The following is a 24789-nucleotide window of genomic DNA, read 5'->3' on the forward strand; positions in this document are numbered from 1 at the left end:
AGTGATGTCTAGTGATAGGACAAAGGGCAATGGATGCAAACTGGAGCATAGGTGGTTCCATGTGAATACCAGGAAGAACTTCTTTACTGTGAGAGTGACAGAGCACTGGAACAGGCTGCCCGGAGAGGTTGTGGAGTCTCCTTCACTGGAGACATTCAGAACCCGCCTGGACATGTTCCTGTGTGATGTGCTCTGGGTGACCCTGCTCTGGCAGGGGGATTGGACTAGATGATCTTTCAAGGTCACTTCCAACCCCTAGGATTCTGTGGTTCTGTGGTCATTGTGGAAATTCACTCTGCAGTCACATACTATTTTTTCCATCATGTGTTTCAGATGACCTGGAGCACAGTCCTATATCTTTGTGATCAGAGGGTTTTGAAAGTTTGCTATCAATAATCACATTGGTTGCCAAGAAAGGATGTATCTAGGCTTTAAAGTCACATTTATTTCCCAAAAGGCCTTTAATCAGCTTAACAAGAATTTGAATCTCTCTGATATTTAGAGAACTGGAGGAGTCAGTTAAATTGGATTGCATTCACTTCTATAGGCTACCTTAGCTTTTCCACATACTGATTATTTCCTAGCATTGTTTTGTAGAGTCCCTGGTATTACTCACACTGGCATCACTAATATTATGTTCTTAAATCTCTCTCCTATGTCTGCCATATTTGTATGAGAACCTTTGATCCAGAAGTGCCACCTGTTCGAGTTACGTGTAGAGCACTTGGCCTCTGGAGTTCCGGGCAATACAGATTCCTGTGAGCTCTGAAACACCAATCTCCAATCAGTCCTGCAAAGACACACTGTGAATGACTTTAAAGCATATGTGCAAATATATGCAAATATACACTTAGGACATTAGCCTTGAAGAGGAAGGAGAAAAAGGAACTGCTAATTATTTCTACAGAACATAACATAAACCTTCATTTTCTAAGCATTTTTCTCAATAAAATCTTTGCTGAAGATAGAAAAAATATGGAATTTGCCTAATCCTTTTATGGAATTATGTTTTCAATTTTGGGAACATGACCACAGGTTCTGGATCTTTTTCTACAGCACTTGAGAGCTACTCTGTCTATAAAAATGAGAACAAAATAAAAGAAAACAAAACTTACTGACATAATAAAGGACTTGCATAATACAGGCTTTCTGTAAAAATGCTCTACCCAGTGTTCTTTACCTGACACTTGAATAGGCTTCATCCAGCAAAGGTCAGGCCAAAATACTAAGAAATAAAATGTTATCTGAGTCAACTGCAGAACTATGAAGACAAATCAGGAATTGGTGGCTTTGTCAAGTACTTCAGAAAAATGCTACCAGCTGGTGCACTGAACTTTCTATTTCATACCTTCAAAGATAACAAATAGCCTGTCACGTTAGCTCTTGCAATGTAATTAACATTAATAACTACATAAAGTAAGCAATTACTTTCAAAGTATGATGGATGCAAGTATAGTTTCTTAACAATAACAACCGAACATTTCTATCTAAAACCATGGCAATTCATCTTGAATGACTCATGTAATATTAGTTCTACTCTTCAACCAGTATAGATGCTGATTCAACCCCAACACGGCCTTTGCTTTCACAAAAATAAAGTCCTAAGAGGCAATTTTCCAAAACAAATATTCTTAATCCTCCTCATAATGTGAAACAGAATGTCAATACAATCACAAAAAATGTTTGAAATGTATTCATTTAATTCTCACTATGTGGAAAACTTTGGTCTTTACACATTTCCCTGCAGGAATCTAAATGTTTGTGACAACCTTGGGAAATCAACTTTCCTTTGGGAGTTATAGTTGACTTCTAGTACACATCTTGGCAGAGATGCTAAATAAGGGTTTAAAACCATACAACAACTCAAAAAAATATACACTTTCTCTTTTGTTACAAATTTAGAAGCATTTGAATTGCTTTTGCCAGTGGTTTCAAACTTAACACTTAAAGCAAAACAAAAAATTTACTGTACTGCGTCCAAAAGCAATCAGTTTTTCACAGCATTAGGTACTGATAAAGCTTACAGACAAAATATTTTTTGCAATATTCAGAAGGTTTTTTTGAAGTAACAAATCTGCAATGTACATAGGTATACCCAGCTTAACACATCCAAACCCACTTGAAGAAATAATTTCCTGTTGAGAAAAGAGCAAAAACTTTATCTGTAATACATACACACAGGGTGGGAATGTCCTGCTTGCAGTTTCATTTCAGGAGGATCAGTAAGAAGAACATATCTAAGCATAGAAAAAAATAGTGAAATACTGATACTATCAAACATTAATATGTTGTGAAGTTAAGGCAAGCAGTAGATGGAAACTCTGCTGGAAGATAGGAGTGATTAGCTGCAATAAGAAATTCATCTTTCTAATAGGATAGGGAATCTCTATGGTTATACAATCACTTAATATATCTTTAGATATGTATTCTGTGGGTCCTTTGAGTTCAGATTCTCAGAACCTCAGAAGACTTCAAATTGTATGGTTGCCTCAATGAATTACAAACTGAAGAAGACACAAAAATTTCTGCAAAGAACCTACAATAGAAATAAAATGCAGGCTTCTCTGTTTTTCCATGCGATCAATACCTGGTCTTAATAACACCAGAAGAGCAACTGCAGCTTAAGGTAATGCCCTTATTTTGTTTACTTAGCTGTTTTCTCTAGCTGGTGAATATAGAACCTGTATAGACCAGAGGGTGCTGGGAAGTTACATTGTATTGTTTTCCATGTTTTCCACTTTGTAGTTTGCATATTTTGCCACTTTTTTCAATATTTTTTCATAACATTTAAAATTATTTATTTATATAATTAGTATATAATTAACCTAAAACATTCCTCATATTCATATCAAGGTAAGTTAAAAGTGCTTTGGAATAAACTTACTACATTTATTAAGTATGTCTAAGACATTCAATTAAAAAAAATAATAAGGTAAGCATAGTGCAATCTTTCTGTCCTCTTATTCCCCAGACACCTTATGTTTGAGTAGCCAAAGACAAGATTTTGAACAGCCTGACACACAGAGAATGTTACAATATACTAGAGAATCAAAAGAGGATGAATTTGTAAATTTTATTACCATGGAATAACGTGCTCATGTTCCCAAAAAGGCTCTGCAAGAGTAAACAATTGGCACGAGCTCCCTACTCCAGTGAAGTATTCTGTTTTGCCCATCCTTTCCTCTGTGCCAGAAAACAGCAGACTGAATCATGATGTCTAACATCAAGAATAAATTGTCTCCTTTGTCTTCACGCACATAGTTTGTGTTTCTCTCAGAGCACACTGTCCAACTTGCTCCAAGTACTGTGACCTCCAAAGTCTCAGTGTCACATTCAAAAAGCTGTACTATATCTGTGCAGGTCCCACTTGCTGTCATCTGCCATTAGTAAGGAAGGCCACGGACATGCCTGGTGTTTGCTGTAACGTTCATTGTGCTGAGTTAGACCTGCACACAAAGTGAGATTTGATTCTCTTGCCTGAGAGCTTGACTGGAAGATTAAAACCTATGTACCTAAAAACTCACTACAGTTCCCCCTCCTGCAAAAGTGTGTGCCCATGAGTGACTATGCTGACATGAAAGGCTTTATGAGAATTCCTGAATGTGCTGAGCTAGTCTGCTCTGAAAATAAAATGGTTTGTATTATGTTGGAAGCTGTACTGAAACTTCATTTAAAAAAAATGAATTTCTAAATTCTAAATATTCTAAATTCCATTATTTCTGCAATTTTGTGTCTCAGGCCATATTCTTTTACTGCTATATATCTCCCTATAATGTGCACCTTGTTCACAACTGCAGAGCATGCTGACACATTCAGTACGTAAGTCACTAGGACCCAAAGTCATTTTCTAAATCAGTTTTCCCCATCTTGCCTTTATCAGTCCAACATCTTGCTCCATATTGCATTTATTCAAATGAATATTCCTACTGAAATAATTTCTCAAAGTTTTAGAAGCACTGAAATTTTTGCATTCAGCTTCATCATATATTTGCTGGCACTTTTCACTAGTTTGTCAAGGCAGTTTGATTTCTAATTTTATCCTTCAGTACAATTTCTGTATCTGCAAAGTAGACTCTTTTAGTCAAGTCTTTAATGAAAATATTGGACAGTATGAAACCACTGAGGAACTTCACCTTGCACAGTCCCCCGGTGTGACAATGAATGACTGATAAGCTTTTGCTTGATTTGGCATGCTCTGCAGTTCTGCTTTCACTTTACAGTAGTTTCAGCTAATTCTGATTTCTTTAGTTTATTTATTGTGTTATTAAGAGTATATTATATGACAGTATCAGAGATCTTCCTAAAGTTGTGACAACTTTCTCTTTACTGCTTATTGCCAGCAACAAAGTTAAACTGGCTGGCCTGTTCTTACAGGTTTTCAAGATAGACATCATGATTGTTCATCTGTCAGAGATGCAACCACCTCCTTCTGAGTTCTCAGAAACAGTTATTAGGGATCTCAGCTTGCCTCAGCCAAATTTTATGTTGCTGCAGTTCTGCTACCATATCATGAGATGCCGAGTGCTTTCAGTGAAACTAAAGATGGTTTAAAATCTCTGGATGTAAACAAACTGCTCATAATGAGACAGGAAGCAGTCAGCAGAGCCACAGATTGCACTGGACAAACCACCCTCAAACTCGGACCTTAGAAGACTGTCACCATTTGACTCGGGTCTGACAACAATGCTCTCGATCCCCTCCCCCTCCCACCCAGGTAAGGAAAGAGAGAGAGAAAAAGAGAGAGATTTGGCTGGATTGAAAACTGAACTACACAGCTTTAGTTAAACACTAATAAGAAAATATATACAAGTATATACAAATATATTCAGATATGAGCAAAACCCCTATTGCCTCCCTCCAACCCTAGCAACTCCCACAGCATCTCCTGAGCTATGAACAGCCCCAAAAAATCCTGGAGTTGCTGGAGAGGGCACAGAGTGATGAGGGTCAGGAGAGCTCGAGCCTGGGGGTCGACGGTGCTGGAGGGACGGAGTCCTCCCCAGACGCTGGCCATGGTCGGAAGAGAAGGGAAGAAGAAGCAGGAAGGAAGTTGTCTTCTGTGATCTCTGACCTTCCTCTGAACTTACATACATGGAATGGAATATCTCTGGCCAGTTTTGCTGTCTGTCTAACTCAGCCTCCTACAGGGGGGTCATAGATCTCCCCGTAGTGTCTGAGCCGGCAGAGTGAAGGTGCGACCTTGAAGACCCAGCAGTTAGAAAAACATTACAGCTATTATCAGCCCAAGCTAGGACACTTTGCTACTAGTTAAAAGAAAGCTTACTGAAGGGAAAAAAAATAATAATAAAATAAATAAAAACAAAACAATAAAAGTAAAATTATCTTCATCCTGGCTCAAACCTGGACAAAGACCCATTTAGGTGTAAGAGTCTGCAAAATCCATAAACTGAAAGAGTTTACACTAGAGTCAATAGGATTCTTTCACAGATGCTTCTGCTGGCATTAAAAAAACATCTGCCATTCAGTAGAGGTCTCTTCTGTAACTTTCTAGATTCATGAATTACATAGTTCACCACTTCACCTGCCCACTAATAGAAGCCTTGCAATGGTGAACAGTCTAATGCAAGGAACAGAAACTGCTTAAAAATTTATGTATGGCAACATTATTGCTTAGTTCTCAGCAAGAGCTGATTTTTGCAGATAAGTTCTCAAGTTATATACTAGAACAAAACAGAAAATTTGAAACTTCCTGCTGAACAAGAATCTTAGGGTAGAAATTAATCAGAATTGAAAAAAAAACAGGTTGTGTTTGTTGGGTTTTTTTTCTCTAAAATGAGACACCTAAGAAGCTGTTCCTGTAGGGATATAGGCAGTTCAGGAATCTTTCACTGTAGACTGGGGAGCCTGGAAGTGCGAAGACCAGATTTTCCAAGATGTTAAACTCAGAAGCTCTGAAACTGTAGTTTCCATGGTACTATGAGCGTGGCAGTTTTTCAGATATGTATCTGCAAGTACTAAAGCACCGACTTGAGATCCAAATCATCAATGCTGCTTCGGCTGCTGGATTCCCTGCCATAGTGCATGCAACTGTGTTCTCAGTGTGCTGCTGGGAAACCAGGCAGAAATGGTGAGCACTACCCATTTTTTCAGCAGGAGTTTAGTGAAACCACTCCAGCTCTGCAAATAAAGTCACTTTCTGAAAATTACTGCACGTAGCATTCACACAAAAAGTAGAAGATAGATGCAATCTACCTGCCCATCACCAAAGCTGCCAGCATCCAGACAAGGAACAGCCCCAGAGTAGTACTTCCTCCTATGCACTGAATTGCTGCAATCCCAGGACTTTGAAAGGAATAAGAAAGATGAGATCTACTGTCTCAATGACAGCCAACCTGGAAATTAAAATGAATTTCATATCTGTGAATTTTTCATTGCCAAATTTCTAAAACTGAGTTTGTTTGATACAGCCATCCATATCAGGTATTAATTTAGCTTCAAAGCTCTGAAAAACAACATTACAAACCCCTCCCTTATAGCCTTTTAATCTCCACTTCTTTGTTTCTGCAAGTAACACATAAGTATAGTATAGCTGCTCTGTGAACAAAAAGGGTCCCACACCTTGAAGCAGCTTTGGCAACTGAAAAGGTCTCATCCTGGCTTTTAGGGAAAAGCTCCTGTTTATTAGGTAATAATGCTTTGAAACTTTCTCTTTTGGCAATTTTTAGAGAAAATCTTTTGAATGTTGGATTTGTACAGCATTCTTTTTACCCATGAACCTGCCAAATGCTATGAAATCTTTAGCTACTTGCTTTTTTCATATTATTCCTGACTAAAAACTTTTAGAGAGTGGGCCAAATGCATAATAATGTACATGGGTATTTTCTGACATGCTATGGCACCTTTTATACCACTGTATCTTAGCAGACAGTGAAGGCATTAACTCAAAATCATGGTGTAAGCACAGAAACCCAACACTGTAAAAAAATCACAAGGTCTATCAGATTTTTCTCAGTTGCTCATATTTCACAGGCATTATCTACTGCTGTCTTTAGTCACTAATGAACTCTTCCAATAACAAATTGCTGTGAAGCGTTAGAGTCCTTCATGGCACTTATTGGCAGCAGACTTGGGTTATGTCCTACGTATTCTACTTCAACAGCCATCCAATGCACTTGGTTGGAAAAAGTAACATAGATTTAGAGGACCCAGAATGCATTAAGACTTTGAAATAAGTCGTATTGTGGAGATAACAAGCAATATAATGCTTTAACCCAACATCTGGTATGCTATGAACTGTTACCACTACAAGCAGAGGTAGCACAAACCACAAGGACTTGGGCTTTTCATCCAGATCTCAATTTTAAGCCAAATTTGAAGCCAAGTCCAAATGGAATTTGTTATTAGACACTACTAAAACCATGTGACTGCTCCAGAATTTCTCACTTAGAAGTATGGAGGTCTCTTGAGAGTTCCCACTGTGAAGGCCTTCTGCCATCTTACATGTTCAGAAACTAGAAAAAGCTGCCATTCCTGCTGAGATTTTTGTCGTATGGAGGAAAACTTGGTGTGGAAGTTCGGGAGCTGTTCAGTCTGTAGTTGTTTTTATATCCTTTAAAACCACATGTCTTCCTTTCCCCAGACATTATCCCTTCTTTTTGCCCAGAAATCTTGTCAAAGTAGACTTTAAAACCTATAGGTATTTAAAATATCTATATCTATGTATAGACACACATCTATATATGTATAAACCTGACGTTCTTGGTTGGCGTGTTTCCTGTCACCAGCCCTAGGTGTCTAGTGTCATTGTAGATACCCTGGAGTATCCCATATGTCCTCCAGATGCTTCTCAACATGAACAAAGATTTCCCATGTGTCCTATGCTACATCCATCAGCTCTTTGGAATGGCCCTAGACTCCCACATGAAGGTATCTGATTTGCTCCATTGATGTCTGATCTGATGTGTCTCCAAGAAATTTTCAAGAAATGTTACATTTATTGTACACAAGTTGTGTGCAGTACAGCTTTGCTGCATGGATGGACATGCTGCACGTGTGCTGTCCAGTCAGTCCCTGGGTCTCTGAAGACTTTTTGTTTCTTGTACATCCTTAGCCATAGGTCATTCATACAGATTTCTGTTTTGACAATCCATTAACAGAAGCATGGAGATCTAGTACATGGAAATAAGTCTACAGAGACAACTTAAATTAACCCTTTCCATATGGCCAAGGGCAAAAGATTAAAATGAAAATGACTGGAAGTTTGTCATGTGATTTTCATAGCAGTTCACCCCACTAATCAATTTTGAGTTTGTTTTCAGAGAGAGCACTGGTCAAAATTTACATTAAAAATTATAATCTAACTAGAATAAAATAAATGGAGGAAAGAATATGTCAGTTAAAAACATATCATATGGAAAACCATTCAAATTAATTTGAATCATTTCAATTTTCCATTACTTTTTGATGTTATGGCCTATTGTTTCAAATATAATTAAAATCAAGTTTGCTTTGTGTTGATTCACTTTGCTTAGCTATATAAAGTATGCAAATTACCATTCTATTATGTTACAATTATGTAACATATTTTACATTATAATATCTTGATCTTATCTGAATGAAACAGTTAAATGGTTCTGAATCATTTTTCTCATTCTGTGGGAAGCTGGTAAGTGATTTTTCTTTTGTTTGATTACTAATTAAGATGAATCTGAAAATGTTAAGATTTTCAATGAGCTAAAATTATAATTTTTACCAGCTCTCATAGGAGGAGAAGAGTAAAGAGAAAAAGATAGAAGAGGAAAAAAGAAAACCAAGCAGCAAAGGAAAAAGAGAAGGGAAGAAGAGAACAAAACAAGGGAAAAGAAAATCAAGCAACATAGGAAAAAAGACAAGAGAAAATGAAGAAATCAAAGGGTGAGGAAGCCAATTGAAAGTTGTCTCCATCTGCAGTCCTGAAGAAGTCTTTTTCTCTCAAGGAGGGAGGATGTACCTGTGGCAGAGCATTTGTGCACCTCCTCCAACCTCACTGCCCATCCCACCCCACCCAGCACTGGGGGCTGTTATATTATGTTAAGCTCTCTGGAGCTGGTAGAAGCAGCTCACCTTTGTTGGGTTAGACTTGGTGGCACTGCAACCGATTTCTGGTCTTATCCCCTGCTGGGCTGCAGAATTGTCAGCAGACACAGTGGCCCCTGGTTTTCACAGGCAATTTGGGGCTTGCCAGGGCAGGAAGGGTCAACTCTCCACTGCCAACTTTCAAGAGGACCACTCACCACTGAAGCCAACTTGCCAGCAGGACAAGTCTCCATTAGACATCTCTGCACTGGACAAGTTGCCGCTGGGACATCTCTACACCAGGACATATCTACACTGCGACACCTTTACATCAGGACATCTCTATGCCAGGACAGCCTTGCACGGGGCCAAGTCTCTGTGGGTCAGAAGTTCAGGAGAGGTAACCTGACGGTACCTCAGGTCTGAAAACAGAGGCTCCCAAACACACTTCTCCATGAAGAACTCACATGATTCTTCTGCAGATGAGCATGAAAGCATCTCAGAGGAGCCAACACTCCCCATCAAAAGCTTTGCCTAAGCATACACTGACATTGTGTTTGTTCAAACAAGCTCATTTATTGGCAACTTTGCACTTGTTCTCACAGTGGTAACAGAGGTCTCTACTCCAAGCCTTCTCGCAGCTGCATCTTCCACTGGATCAGTTTTGCTGAACGGCTGGAAGCCAGCTGGATCTTAGTCCTTATCACGTGCAGATCCTTTTCTATTGAAGAGCCTAAACTATGTAGGAAACAACTCCTGACTACCTTATCTATGTTTACCAAGACTATTCTACAGTCCTACTGAATCATGGGTTCTCTGGATGGTATTCCTCAATCAGAGTTTGCAGATGCAGGAGAGGGGACACAAGAAGCACATGGTCAATGATGTTGTCCTTGTCAGTGTTCAGCTCTTTGTAGGCACTGCCCACTTCCGTGGCTGGATGCAGCCCCATTAGCAAATTGATCTTGGGAAGGACTTGGCACATGCAGCGGAGGTGTCCACCTTACCCAGGTTAAATCTATCCTAGACTTGTCTTGACCCAGTGTGTCATAGGGGTCCAGTTTGTCCTCCCAGTCATCTTCCTCCTTCTCCTCCTCCACACTGCTGGAGCTTGCCTGCTGGCTGCTGATGTCAGTCAGGGCTTCTCTGCCTAGGCAGCCAGTAGAGCCCAAAGAGCACAAGCAGGGCTTCAGCAGAGGCCCAGAACCACCAGTGCTGGCAGGCAGCAAGGACCATGGCTTCCTGGGGGAGCCCGTGCAGCTCCTGGATCCTCTACTCCATCTCCTCCAGCAGCAAACTCATCTGGTGACTCTGCTGCTCCTCATGTTGCCACAGGTCTTAGGTAACCATGTTAGGCCAGTCATCCATCCTCAGCATGAACTGGAAGGTGCTCAGCACAGTCAGGATGTGGGTGATGCCCACAGCCATGGCCTGGAGGAGGGGGAGAAGGGACTCATCGGGGCTGGGTGGAAGGGAGATAGCATCTAGGGCAGCAGAGGCAGGAGACTCAGGAGTCCCACCAGGGCTGGGTGGGAGAGGGTGCGAGGGAGCTGGGAGGCAGCACGGGGAAGGTTGGTGAGCACTGTGGGGCCGGGGCCACATCCCTGCAGCCCCGGGCACCTCTGTGCCCTGCCCCGAGGGCAGCACCTGCCCTGCCCAAGGCGCTCCCCGCAGCGGCTGCCCCCTCGCCCCAGCCTCAGAAACACCCCCAGGGGCCAGCACTTCTGCCCCAGCCCTCGTCCAGCCCAGCCTTCCCCTGCCTGCCCCACTCACCCCTGGCCCCAGCCGTGCTGCAGGCTGGTGCCTCTGCTGTCACCCTCTGGGACCTGCCCCCCATGAAGTAAACAGCCCCATGATGAAACTCAGTAAAGCCACAGCCAGAGCCCCAGGCTCTCTGGCCCCTGCACTGTGCAAAGTTAAAACAACTGGAAGGAATAAGCTCCAAGGAACCTCACAAAAAGTAGTGGGAAGGACACAACTACATGGGGAGTAATATGCCAGACTAAACCCCACCATAAATTACAGAGACATCTGCCATTGGTGGAGAAAAAGAGAAAGGTGTAGAGAGACCAACATTTATGCAGTGCTGTGCTCCAAATGGAATGTCTTTTCCAGCCGCATTGTCCCTGGGCTGTTGGATTTGTGACGCTGAGGCCTTGGTCCCTGGCACTTTGAATTGCCCAGATGAGAAAAGTACGGAGGGAACTATGTTGGTGCACTGCCATGCTCCCCTTAGCATGACTTGTCTAGCTCAAGTACCCCTGGTTCTCTAGGCTTTGTGGTTCTCTGAACCATAACCATAAAAATAATGGATTTCACAGAATCACAGATTGGTAGGTGTCAGAAGTGACCTCTGGAGATGATCTAGTCCAACCCCCCTGATAGAGCAGGGTACCCTAGAGCAGATCACACAGGATCACATCCAGGTGGGTTTTGAATGTCTCTGGGGATGGAGACTCCACAGCCTCCCTGGGCAGCTTGTTCCAGTGCTCTGTTACCCTCAGAGTAAAGAAGTTTTTTCTTATGTTTAGGTTAAATCTTCTATGTACCAGTTTGTGACCATTGCCCCTTGTCCTGTCACTGAACACCACTGAGAAGAGTGGCAAGGGAGCTGGGGAAGGGTCTGGAGCACAAGTCTGATGAGAAGCAGCTGAGGGACCTCTGGGTGTTCAGCCTGGAGACAAGGAGGCTGAAGGGAGACCTTCTGGCTCTGCAACTGCCTGAGAGGAGGTTGGAGCGAGGGGTGTTGGTCTCTTCTCCCAAGAAACAAGTGACAGGACAAGAGGAAACAGCCTCAAGTTGCAGCAGGGGAGGTTTAGGTTGGATTTATTCCCTGAAAGTTTTGTCAGGCTGTTCAGAAAGTTGGTGGAGTCCCCATCCCTGGAGGGATTTAAAAGTCGTGTAGACGTGGTGCTGAGGGACATGGTTTATTAGTGCCCTTGGCACTGTTATGTTCATGGTTGGACTCAATGATCTTAAGAGTCTTTTTCAACCTAAGTGATTCTATGATTCTAAGATTTTTTTGTCTGCACCATCACACTGAGCTCAGTTTTGCTCTTCCCTGTCCCTGACAGCAAGGAGGAGACCCAAAAGAGGTGGGGTTGGTGAGGATGGTGAAGGACCACAAGTGACCACAGGTCCAAGCAAGAGGCTGTCCCCACACATAACAGCAGGCTCTCCATGTCAGCCATTTTCCCCAGGGGCCAGAGTTATGGGGTCTATCACACTGTGTTTAACAAGGCTGAAGAATGATACCTCTTTTTCCCTGGGAAGCCAAGGTTTGGGCCTTCCATCAGCCCTGGCTCCACCACGTGATGTGGTGGTGATAGTGTGGCTGTGTCAGAGGTGGCAGTATGTTGGAGGTGGCCAAGTTGAATGTGACAGCCCTGCAGAAAGGGACTTGGGGGTACTGGTTGACAAAATGCTGGACATGAGGGCCAATCATATCCTGGGCTGCATCAAAAGAAGCTTGATCAACAGATCAAGAGAGGTGATTCTTCCCCATACTCTACTCTGCTGAGACCTCAGCTGGAGTACTGTGTCCAGCTCTGCAGCCCTCAACATAGGAAAGACATGGACTTATTGGAGGAGGCTGAGAAAAGGGCCACAAAAGCCCAAAATCTCTCCTTTGAAGACAGACTGAGACAGTGTGGGTTGTTAAGTCTAGAGAGGAAAAAAGACTCTGGGGAGACCTTATCATGGCCTTCCAGTAGCTGAAGGGAGCCTACAAGAAAGCTGGGAACGGGCTGTTTACAAAGACATGTAGTGATAGGATAAGGACCAGTGGTCTTAAACTAGAGCAGGGCAGATTTGTAATAGCCATTAGGCAGAAGCTCTTTACTATGAGGGCAGTGAGACACAGGAACAGGTTACCCAGAGACATGGTGGAGGCCCCATGCATGGAAACATTCAGGGTCAGGCTTCACGGGGCTCTGAGCAACCTGATCTAGATAAAAAAGGTTCCTGTGTACTTCAGGGGGTTGGACTAGATGGCCTTCAAAGGTCCCTCCCAACCCAATGTATTCTGGGATTCCAAGATTCCAGGGTTCCAAGATTCCAAGGAACTATGACTCTATGATAAGTCACAGGGGGTTCCTGGCACCGCCCACCAGAGCCAGCCCAGACTGGAGGTGAGCAGAGCAGTGAGCAAGGGCTGAGGTGGGAGGAGGGAGACTTAGGGGTTTCCCATGGCAAGACAGGTGGCAGCGGGTCCTCCTTTCTCTTCCAGAGCTGGAGGACACACAGAGACAGGACTAGGCCATGATACACTCTTGTACTCAGCCACATTTCCTGCTCACTACAAGGACACTGACCAAGAGGTTGTCCATGGCGAGTGAGACTGGATGCTGCCTGTGTTTGTTGATGTGATCCTGCCGATCACAGCTGCAAGCCTAGATGGGTTCAGGAAAAGGACCTTGTGCACTCCTGTCCTCAGTAACACCAGCCCTTAGAGGCAAAGCAGGACAAACAGCTGCCTGGAACCTGGAGGAGACCCTGCTGCAGCAGCACCAAAAGACATCTGGAACATGGAGGAGACCCTGCTGCAGCAGCACCAGAAACTGCCTGGAGGAGACCCTGCTGCAGCAACACCAGAAGCCACCTGGAGCCTGGAGGAGACCCCGCTACATCAGCACCAGAAGCTGCCTGGAACCTGGAGGATACCCTGTTGCAGCAGCACCAGAACCCACATGGAACCTGGACGAGACCCTGCAGCACCAGCACCTGAACCTACCTGGAACCTGGAGGAGACCCTGCTGCAGCAGCACCAGGATATCACCCAAATGTGTATCCATATAAAAATGGAGAAGCACTCCCATTTCTCACCATTTCGATGCAACCTGGCTGCTCAAAAATAAATACATAAGCTGCCATGAAGAGTCAATTACTCAGATATGTTAAAAATAGCCCCCTGACTTCTCTCCTGTCGAAGGAGATTTGTTTATAACGACATGAGACACAAGCAAGCAATCAATGATCCTAATATAAGGAAGGAGTTTCAAAAATGGTCTGTTTCCAGGTTATCAGTAGGTGAAAGGAAACCTACTGTTACATCACCCTGTAAAGAAAGTTAGAAAGACCTTAACCATCCTTGGAAAACTGGTGACATCCCCGAAGGTAAAGGTGACCTGTGTAGAGAGAAATTATACTTTATTAATTCCTTCCTTACCTCTTCTTCATAAAACAAGGTGCACCCTGTGATACAGTATCTCCAAATGACACAAGTAGAGAAAAAAAACCTGATAATAAATTAACATACATGAGTTCTGGCTCTGCCCTCGTATCCCACCTAATTTATCAAAAGTAATTAAAGATGAAAATTAGGTACGTGCTCGGTTTCCATGAGATAATGGGCATTGTGTTCGCTGTCTGTACAGAGACATTAGAGGATTGTGTCATTGACTGTCAGTGAACTTAAGTTTAGACTTCTCTATTAAAAAAAATGCATACTGATTTCTCTTCAGCTGAAGCCTCAAAAGTAAGACTGTTAGCTGAATACTTTCAAGTCTGATTGCAAAATGAAATGCATACTAACACTGTCAGTTTATATATTCAGCATTAATAATGGCTTTGATTCTTTATGGTTCTGCCAAAAAAAGTAGAAAAAATGCACGGTACCCATCTCCTCCTGATAAGAATATAGAAATATAAAGATGTGAATTTGTAAACAATTTATTTTTAAAGACAGTTTGTACCTAGAGTTGGTAGACAATGCTAAAAGAACCAAAAAGGAAATAGAAAGAAATTATTTTCAAAGGGAGAAGAGTTTGGACACTTAAGTGACATCAGTGCTCTCTAAATTTGTAACAGGCATGAGATAAAACAGGCTCATGCCTAATTATTTATTTTCACACTCCTTTAACTAAATATTGGTTTTGGACAAATATCCACAGTATTTGAACTGGAATCTGCATCCTAATGCAAGAATAGCTGTGTTCTGGATAATGCACACTGTTACTCCCAATGTTAAAAACAATCCAGTATTTCTAGAAATAGGTATGCTTAATTCATGAGTGTAAAGGTATAAAAAAGATAAAAAACCTGTCCTTGTTTCTCCTAGGCAATATAGGTGTTCCATTGTCACAAAAGTAAAGGCAGGCTTTTCCTTCTTTTCTTTTCTTTTCTTTTCTTTTCTTTTCTTTTCTTTTCTTTTCTTTTCTTTTCTTTTCTTTTCTTTTCTTTTCTTTTCTTTTCTTTTCTTTGCTTTGCTTTGCTTTGCTTTGCTTTGCTTTGCTTTGCTTTGCTTTGCTTTGCTTTGCTTTGCTTTGCTCTGCTCTGCTTTGCTTTGCTTTGCTTTGCTCTGCTTTGCTTTGCTTTGCTTTTTTCTTGTTGTCAGCCCATATCTAGTGCAGTTGTCCCTGTTGCAGACCTCAGGAAGGGCTCAAGCCCCAGAAAGCTTGTTCAGCTCTGACAGCTAATCTAGCACAGTGTGACAACGCTACCTACAATCTTTGCCCTGCCTGCATCCCTAGACTGTCGCAGCTATTGTCTGGAGACCACCTAGAGATGTCCTACCATGTTTACAGGCATTTATAGACAAAGCAAGGAGAAATGCAGACCTTTGCTGACCCTGAGCAACCTGTTATCTCTGGTCAGCTTCCAGTTAGAACAACTGTCATGGCTCCTGTAGAGAAGAGGATCTCTGCACTGGGCCAGGAAGGTAATGTACATCTTGAGCTGGTGGCAGGAAGTGAGCTCTGCTGTGCAAAAGACACACAAGTTTTCCACTTTTCCAATGGAAAAGTTTTTTCTACTCAAGGTAGAGAAAATATCCAGAAGCAAGAGGCTATTCAGCTGGTCCCCAGCAGAGACAAGATGCCCTCTCGCGTGGTGGTGACAGACTGAAAGCAGGAGGCAGCCATCTAAGCCACTGGCCATGCAGCAACCTGCAATTACCATTTACACAGCTCTCAAGTGCTTTGCAGGTACTTTATTCCTAATCAACTTCTTTTCAGCTCCATTTCCCCATGGGTACTGAACAAGTTGGTGGCTGAGCTGGAAAATATATTTTTTGCTGGCTCCAGTCTTTGCCTAGAGTACAGGTGCTACTTTAGTAGCTCCCTGTAGATGCTCTTCATGCCTAGCAACAACAAACTGAATTCTTCTGACAGCAGACTGATTACAGGGGACTCCAAGTATTAGAAAAGACAAGCATAAATTGCCCTGCTTCAGATTTTAAGGCAAAAGCATAACCCATGTTTGCCTGCATTTTATTTTCCTTGCCATGTGTACCAGTTTCTTCCTCTTCAGCTAAAGAATTGACAGTTAAACCAGATTTTACTCAGCCTCACTGAAGAATACATTCCTGCCAGTGGGATTCAGCTGAACCCTGACAAAAACAGATAAAGTCAGTGGGGCTTCTTCATACTCCACCAAGACAGAACTTGGTTCAGTTTTTTCCTTTCCCCTAGTGACTTGGATGCCCTTTTCACTAAGCATCATTATGTAGGAGAAACACCTGTCTGAAAGACTCCAGTGTAACCTGGGCATTTAGTCTGTGTCCCACAGGCAAGAGCCCTATGCTATTTTGACAATTTCCATAACAGTTTCTCAAAGTTATTTTTTGAGCAAGCTTTGCCTCAGAATATCCTTCTTCTAGGAACCAGGAATGGTGAATCCAAAGCAGGCAGCACTCTGATTTGGTCTGCACCAAGTTCAGTCCAAGGGCAAAGGAAGGAAGGAAAAGCAGGGAGGAAAAGCAACAACGTCTTCTGGATGGTAGCATTACAGCACTGTGCTAGCATGCACAGGAGCTGCAAAGAGAGATGTACTGTAGACAGAATGAAACTGCTTGTCTAGCTTGAGAGAAATACAAACAGTGAGCATGAGGGTAGTCAGTGAGAACTAACTTTTATCTGGTGAAATGTTGTTGAAGTTACTGTTTAAAATACAACCTCTCTATAAGACAGTTAAAGACAGCTGAGATGCTCTCATCTATCTCTAGACATCAACACCCTTCAGACACCAGGGGCCCTTCACAATTTTATTTTAGATATTTCCTTTAGAATTAGGAGAATTGTCCCCTTTTCTCCCTTGACCACAGAGGGGGATTAGGCAACAAGCAAGGATCAAAGTCAAGGGACAGTTTTAACCCTCTTTGCCCTACTTTTTCAAACCAAACAAACACCCTTTTTTCCTTCTCTAATTAAGCAGAATCCAACTTCACCCAACTGAGCTAATAAATTCTCTTTCCCTTCTTTGCTATGGATGAAGCAAGAGGTAGCAAGTTTCCAAATCAGGAGTAGAGAGAGCTGTGAAACAATGGAAGGAAGGAAAGGAAAGAGGAGAAAGCACATGAACTAGGGCAAAGAAGGATTTCTCCCAGTGTTGTTGCTGCAGACACTGGTCCAGGTGGGGTCTCATTAGGGCAGAGTAGAGGGCGAGGGGAACCTCCCTTGACCTGCTGGACACACTCCTCTTAGTGCACCACAGGATACCACTGGCCTTCTTGGACACAAGGGCACATTGCTGTCCCATGGATAACTTGTTGTCCACCAGCACTGATCCCTGAGGGACTCCACTAGTTACAGGTCTCCAGCTGGACTCTGCACCACTGATCACCACTCTCTGGGCTCTATCGTGTAGCCAGTTCTTAATCCGCCTCACTGTCTGTTCTTCTACCCCACACTTCCTGAGCTTGCTCACAAGGATGTTATGAGAGACAGTGTCAAAAGCCTTGCTAAGGTCAAAGTAGACTACATCCAATGTTCTTCCTGCATCTATCCATTCAGTCACAAAATCATAGAAGGCTATCAGATTAGTCAAGCATGATTTCCTCTTGGTAAATCCATGCTGACTACTCCTGATAACCTTATTCTCTTCCATGTGCTCAGAGATGACCTACAGAATGAGCTGCTCCATATTTTTTCCAGGGATGGAGGTGAGGCTGACTGGTCTGTAGTTTCCTGGATCATCCTTCTTGCCCTGACTGAACAGGCCAGAAAAGCTGATATTTCCATCTCTTCAGCTCCTCGATGACCTTTCTGTACCCAGGAAATTAATCAAGGAATGAGGACAGGGAAGAAAAGTGTGGTTGAGCAATGGCAGAGAGCGAAGGGTTGAGAAACTAAGAAAGATTTCAGCCCAATGTTTAAGTTTGGCAAACTAGTGAAAGTAGGGCTTTAGTGGATCTGTCTCCTGTGCATATACAGTAAAAACCCTGTTAGGGCATATTGGATTCCTGGCTTTGACCCCCTACTTCACCTAGCATTAGGTTGAGTTACCAACCCGAAGCCACAGCCCTCCTGACCCCAAGTTTAACAACCTTCTAGGGTCAAATGAGGTTGTTGTAGCTTGGTGAGCCTGAGCCGGGCTGCTTGCTCAGTTTGTCAGCCAGTCTCTAACCTAAGGGCATTCTTCATCAGAGCACCTCATTTTTCATAAACTGTGCTTTTAAATGCTTGAGCAATCACTCACAGTTGGTCAGATGACTCTTCATGCACAAAATCAACACCAAAAGTCCAGGGAACAGAAGACTCATTCTCTGGCATCTTCACAGAGGTAAAGAGGCATGGTCTATTTCACATCTAGCATGGGCTTTTTATTTTCTAACCACAGGAGGACCCTCTACTGCTGACAGTTGCAAAAAGTAGGATTTACCAAACAGGTCTTGGAGATTTGCAGTATACACATTTAATCTGCTCTAGTTTATCATGTTTCCTCCATTGATCACCAAAGGCACCCAAATGTTTAGATCAAGCATACGTTTTGGATACCAAAGGTTAATACAGTTGCAGAAAGTCACTGCACAACATTTCACAACTAATCAGGACACATAACAAGCATTACCAGATAGCGGCTGGTAAGGTCTGCTTCCTGCTTTCCAGACCTCCTTTTCTCCTTCTGGAAACCCAAAGGAGCCAGTTGCAGTTCAGCTCTACCCCTATGCCACCAATTCTCAGCAAATTAGCAAAACCAGCGTTCATTCCTTAACAGCCACTCAGGGCAAACTTGGCTCAAGTTGCACTGTTTGGCTGCTGAGACACTCAATTAAAAGAGAAATTGTGGGAATAAATTAGTTGTGACAACTGACTCAGAGGATTAGATCCCCAGGGTCTGACTACAAATTCTGTGCATCAGGAAATTGATACCCTGATAAGGTGAGGAAGGACTTCTGAGTCACTTAATGGCTGCTTTCTCCTCTTGCAGCAGAAATTCAGTCAGATTTCTTCAGGTCCCTACTGTTTTTTCTAATTATCATAAATACTTTCTAGCAATAACATTTTTTGTTCCTAAGACTTCATCTGGCAAGTGGAAGTACAGCCTGTTCCTCCTTACCTCATTTGGAGACAGCTTTGCTGTTTTTCTGGATTATACTGAGCATCAGTAGAGCCTACATGGATTTGGCTGGGTGGGCAGGCAGAGCCTGAAGGAGGATTTTCAGGATACATATGTTTTTGAAGTCCTTCCGAGATCTACCTTGTCTGGCACTCGATACAAAACTGGGTTCTTCACTGAGTGCACACCCTGAGTGAGAAGGATGACGACCTACAAGAGGAAATTCTCAGGAAGTAAAACACATCCACACATTACCAAGACAACTGAAAATTAACATTCCCCAAGGTATGATATTGGGAAGACTGTCAGAGTGAACGTAGCTCTAAGGAGCAGCAAAGATATTCTCCAAGGATAACTCAGATAAAACGCTTCAGCATGAAAAGTATTCACAAAGGTGTCCCTGACCACAACATCCATTGCACAGGAGACAGATCAAATCCATGTTAGAAATGAATTAAATTCTGCAGTGGGAGCTCAGAAATTTCTCAGCATTGGGGATCTTCCCCAAGGACAAACTTAGCATAGACAGGCATTGTAGAGGAGCTGGAGATGCTATCTGAGACAGCATGAACAAATTCACCAGGGAAATGCTGTATAAATACTTGAAATGGAAGAATAACTTAATGTAAGAGCTGTCTCAGTCGTAAAGGCTTATGCCATCTCCCCTGGCTGGAGAGCAGGAGAGAACACAGCAGTGTGGTGAAATTAAAACAAGAGTCCATGCAGAAGAAACACGGACTGATGACCTGTGTGAGATGAAAAGCCATCCAAAAGCCATCCTTGTTAAATCACACGGGATGAACACCTCAGAAGTGGGCTGAAACAGAGGAAAGTCTTTCTGATGGGGCCTGCTTGGTTGGAACTGGAGGACTCTCACAGAAGAGAGACCTCAGAAAGAGTACCTCTGGGAAAAGCCCCATTGCCTGGAGAAGTCCTGCCAAAAATAAGGCCGGTTTGAACCCAGAGATGATCCTTTGCTTCTACACCAGGGATGAGGTTTTTGGGTTTACATGTAGGCACCTGGGGATGCTTGCAGAGCACTTTGCAGCTGGAGTGTCAGGGACCAGGGAGGTGTGAGAAGGATGAGCAGCCAGACAGGCACTGAAAGGAGCAGTTGTGGCAGCCAGGGAAAGTAGGGAGACAGTGCAAATCTGTGTTTTGGCTCATCCTGGGTGACTGAGAGCCCAAGAGAAAGCGGCCAGCTCCCAGTGACCTGGAGGCACATTGGAGAGAGCATCCAGGCCAGGCAGTGATAGGACCAGGAAAAGAGATAGGTGAGCAGGGGAGTGAAGGAGGAAGGCTTGTATAAGAGGTGGAGGAACACTGCCTTACTAATACAAGGAGTTTAAAATGCTACATTCTTATTTGACTCCAATTCTTTTTCTCACCTATCCTGTTCCTAGGAATTTCCAAAAATCACTTCTTTGGAAACTGCATGTTTTCTATGCAGTACATTTTCATTATCTCAGGAGAAATCTGAATACTGTTTGTCCTGCACTAACAGTAAGGGGTTAACATCACTGAAGCCCTTACTAAGTATAGTCCCTGTTGTTATTGCAATGAATTAAATTTAATTAAAGAAATCTAGTTAATCAACAAGTAATTGGACCTGCAGTCTAACCCTTGATAGGCATTTTATATTGAGATTCAAATCATCAGAAGTCCCTCCAGCACCCAGTGTTTGCAACCTGATAAACCTTTTCCTGACTGACATGGTCCACAGAAGGGGGGTGACTCCCAGAAGAGGGCTCCATGGCTCCACCAGGCACTTGATACAGTGTGCTCCACAGAGTTGTGGGTGCTGCTCCAAGCAGTGCTGCAAGCCTGGTCACAACTATTGCCTCTTTGAAGGGAGATGAAAAGGTGGAAAAGGCATTCTTTGAGCTTCCCACAGCTCAGAAAAGTGGAAACATGGATTCCTCTGGCAGCCTGTGAGATACAGGAATTTCTTCAGTGGCTCAAGGCTTTCAGAGCATCATGAAGAAAAGGCTACATCAGGCTGAGGTGTCCTCTGGCCCAGTCTTTTTTTGGAAACACAAAAAAACCAAAGCCAAATGCCACATAGGCAGGAACTAGAAAGTCTTCCTGAGCCTCAAGCCCAGTCCCAGAGCACAAGCTAACAGTGTCTACCACAAGCATGGCCAAGCCATGGAGGAAGATCTTTCTGGAAACACCAGTGAATGAGGCACTGATGCGTATTAACTCATGGAAAGCACTAGGCTGATGATATTTAAGGTCAAAGGGAGGAAGGAGATGATTAGAATAAGTGAAAACAGATTTTTCAATGTATTTTATTTCAGTTTCTTTTAGTTCTGAATTATTCCCATGTGCAGTTCAAGTCTGTGTGCATATGTATACATATATAATTTCTGTCCAAGGTACAATCATGCATTTCATGGGTAATTCTAGTTCTGTTAGACAGAGAGACAGTTCTCTGTCTTCTCACAAGAAAAGAGCAGCTCTGTGTTTCAAAATCAGTGCCAGCTGGGTTTCAGTTAAAAAAATCCACAGCACTTTATCTTCTCCTATGATAGAAGACTTCCACTTCCGTTACCAGTGTTGATGACATACTCCTTATCTTCAGAGATGCTCAGATTATCTTCAGAGATAATGTCTTGTATCTGATGTAAAGAAAGACACATGTTGTTTCCAGCAGGGCGTCCTCTCTGTTTTACAGTTACAGGTACACACATTTAAAACAAAACAAAACAAAACAAACAAAAAAAACCCACAACAACTAAAAAAATATTATTATAATCAATGACTGTGAAGATCCCATCAAAGACTCCTCAAATCCTGTAGAATTACTTCCCACTTCTCAGCAGCTCTGTGTGTTCAGAGTGTGAAGGATGCAAAATGCACAGTACGAATGGGTTGGTTACCTGTCAGCCTATTTGCTGTAGCAACCTGAAGGAAGAAGCATTTTTTTTCAGGTTCCTAAGAATTTAAACCTATGTGTAGTCATGCAGACAGATGCCAAGGTTATAATACATTGGAACAGAATGGGGTTTCTCAATTTTTTATTTTGGCCTTGCTTGAAGACCTAAGGATTTCTTTGTCATCATCTTAAACTATACTGGAAAGAAACTGGAACTACCCTTCAGAATAGTGATACCCTGCAGACTGCAGGGGAGCGTTTCCCCCTTTGAGGTAAATAACCTGCCCTTATTCTTCCAAAGCCATGCAGAAATACTTTTTTTACCTTCTCTAGGCATATTAATACTGATAACTGATACATTCACAAAATGGGAGGAATATTCAATCACACCCATACTGTAGAATGCTTGCTAAATTTCATGGATTAAAATACTTCGAGTTTATGAAACACAGAGTCCACTTTTATACATATTGGTCCTCAGTGATTCATGCCATCTCATTTTCTATGCCATCCCTTTTTCATGCCACATTAATCTCATGTAAATCAAAACCTTCAAGGCTGATAAACATACTTTGGTTTTATGTTCTGGAAACTTTTTCCAGCTGCATATTTAATGGACAAGTGTAATTAGGAATATGCATTTCTGCTTCCATTCAGAACCCTAAAACTGTACTTTTCAATTCAAGGTTGTGTTTAGTTTTAAATGGACATAGAACATAAATTACTTTCTATATCAAAGGGCAGTTGAACACACTTCTGACTGGACTTGCAATTTTTGGCTCCACTCAAGTAGCATTTATCCCTGGAAGTTTTATATTAATATTTGACCCTGATAACAATGCCAAGACAGCACACACCTCTAGCTATTTTTTTAGAACAGCAGTATCATAGAATCATAGAATCATAGAATCCTAGGGGTTGGAAGGGACCTCGAAAGATCATCTAGTCCAACCCCCCGCCAGAGCAGGATCACCTAGAGCACATCACACAGGAAGGCGTCCAGGCAGGTTTTGAATGTCTCCAGAGAAGGAGACTCCACAACCTCTCTGGGCAGCCTGTTCCAGTGCTCTGTCACTCTCACAGTAAAAAAAATTTTTATGATATTCACCTTAAACCTCCTATGCTCCAATTTGTATCCATTACTCCTTGTCCTATCACTGGTCATCACTGAAAAAAGCTTAACTCCATCTTCTTGACACTCACCCTTTACATACTTGTAGACATTGATGAGGTCACCCCTCAGTCTCCTTTTCTCCAAACTAAAGAGACCCAGCTCTCTCAGCCTTTCCTCATAAGGGAGATGTTCCACTCCCTTAATCATCTTTGTGGCTCTGCGCTGGACTCTTTCAAGCACTTCCCTGTCCTTCTGGAACTGAGGGGCCCAGAACTGGACACAATCACCTACAATTTAATAGACAGCTAATGTAATCTCCACAAGACAAGAAAAGCCAGCATTTGAAGGGACAAAATCAAATATACCATCGACTATACTTCAAAATAATTTATTTTTCCAAATTATGTTTTCATTTCAGAATTCTGCAACATTGACAATATTGCAGAATGGAACAGGTCTGGGGATGTTTAGTGTCACATATTTTGAAATGCTTCCAGGATCCTGAACACTGAACAAAGGCACCCAAACTCTGATCCATAAATATTTTTCCTTCCTTGTAGCCTCAGGGAGGAATGTTTCCTCAGTTTCTTCTTCCTCTCTGTGCTTCTGGTTGCCAGCAGACAAGAGAGACACATGTGACCAGCTAAAACATGTTATTGCGGGCACGTTATCTGTGCAGTTCAGACCTACCATCTCTTTATACAGAGAGATATACAGGATATTAACAGGATACAGTATTTACTAGTGTGCACCTACCGTTTTGTCTCGTGTCTTAGTGAGTGAAACTGTGGTACTTCGCTGTTTGTTCTACTCATGTAGCAGGTAGATACCCTCAAGACTGACTTCCACAATTTAAAATAGGCCGCTGGGACCTAAGGCTTTTGTATTCCAATTATTTGCTCTCTTTGGCTCCATTAGCATTTCTCTTTCATTTTATCTACAAACATTTCTTAGCTTTTCCCCTTTCCACAACCACCTGTCCTTATTTTACCTTTGCGCTCTTCCCCTGTTGAGTCCCTCAAACACTCTTGCTAAAAAGTTTAGTTCCCTTACCTAGTTTTCCCTATAGCCATGACTGGCACTGCACCACACTGCCCAGCTCGCTTCCTCTGAACAGCTATGGTAAACACAGCTGGGTCTAGGAGAACTGGCCACTGCCACCTGGCTGCTGGACACTATTATGCTGCCAGCCGGCCATCAGAACAACTGGACACCAATTGAGAGGTGGTGCTCATTCAGAAGCATGAACAGAACCTTAGGGAGCAGGCAAGTCTCCTTATCATGCTCTGGTTTCTGCATGTATTCCTGCTTCTGGTTTCCTCTCTGTATATAGAGATGAATCACACAGTTTGTAACAAAAAAAAATATTGATGAGATAAAGGTAACTCAATCAAACATGAGATATTTTCTGGATATAATGTTAAACAAGTGCACTTAAAAAAACCCACCAAAACACAGTTTTTAAAGTGATGTTCAGGACTGTAACATGAAATGAGCTGTTTATAGT

This window comes from Apus apus, chromosome 1, assembly GCF_020740795.1.
Source record: "Apus apus isolate bApuApu2 chromosome 1, bApuApu2.pri.cur, whole genome shotgun sequence".
Lineage (NCBI taxonomy): Eukaryota > Metazoa > Chordata > Aves > Apodiformes > Apodidae > Apus > Apus apus.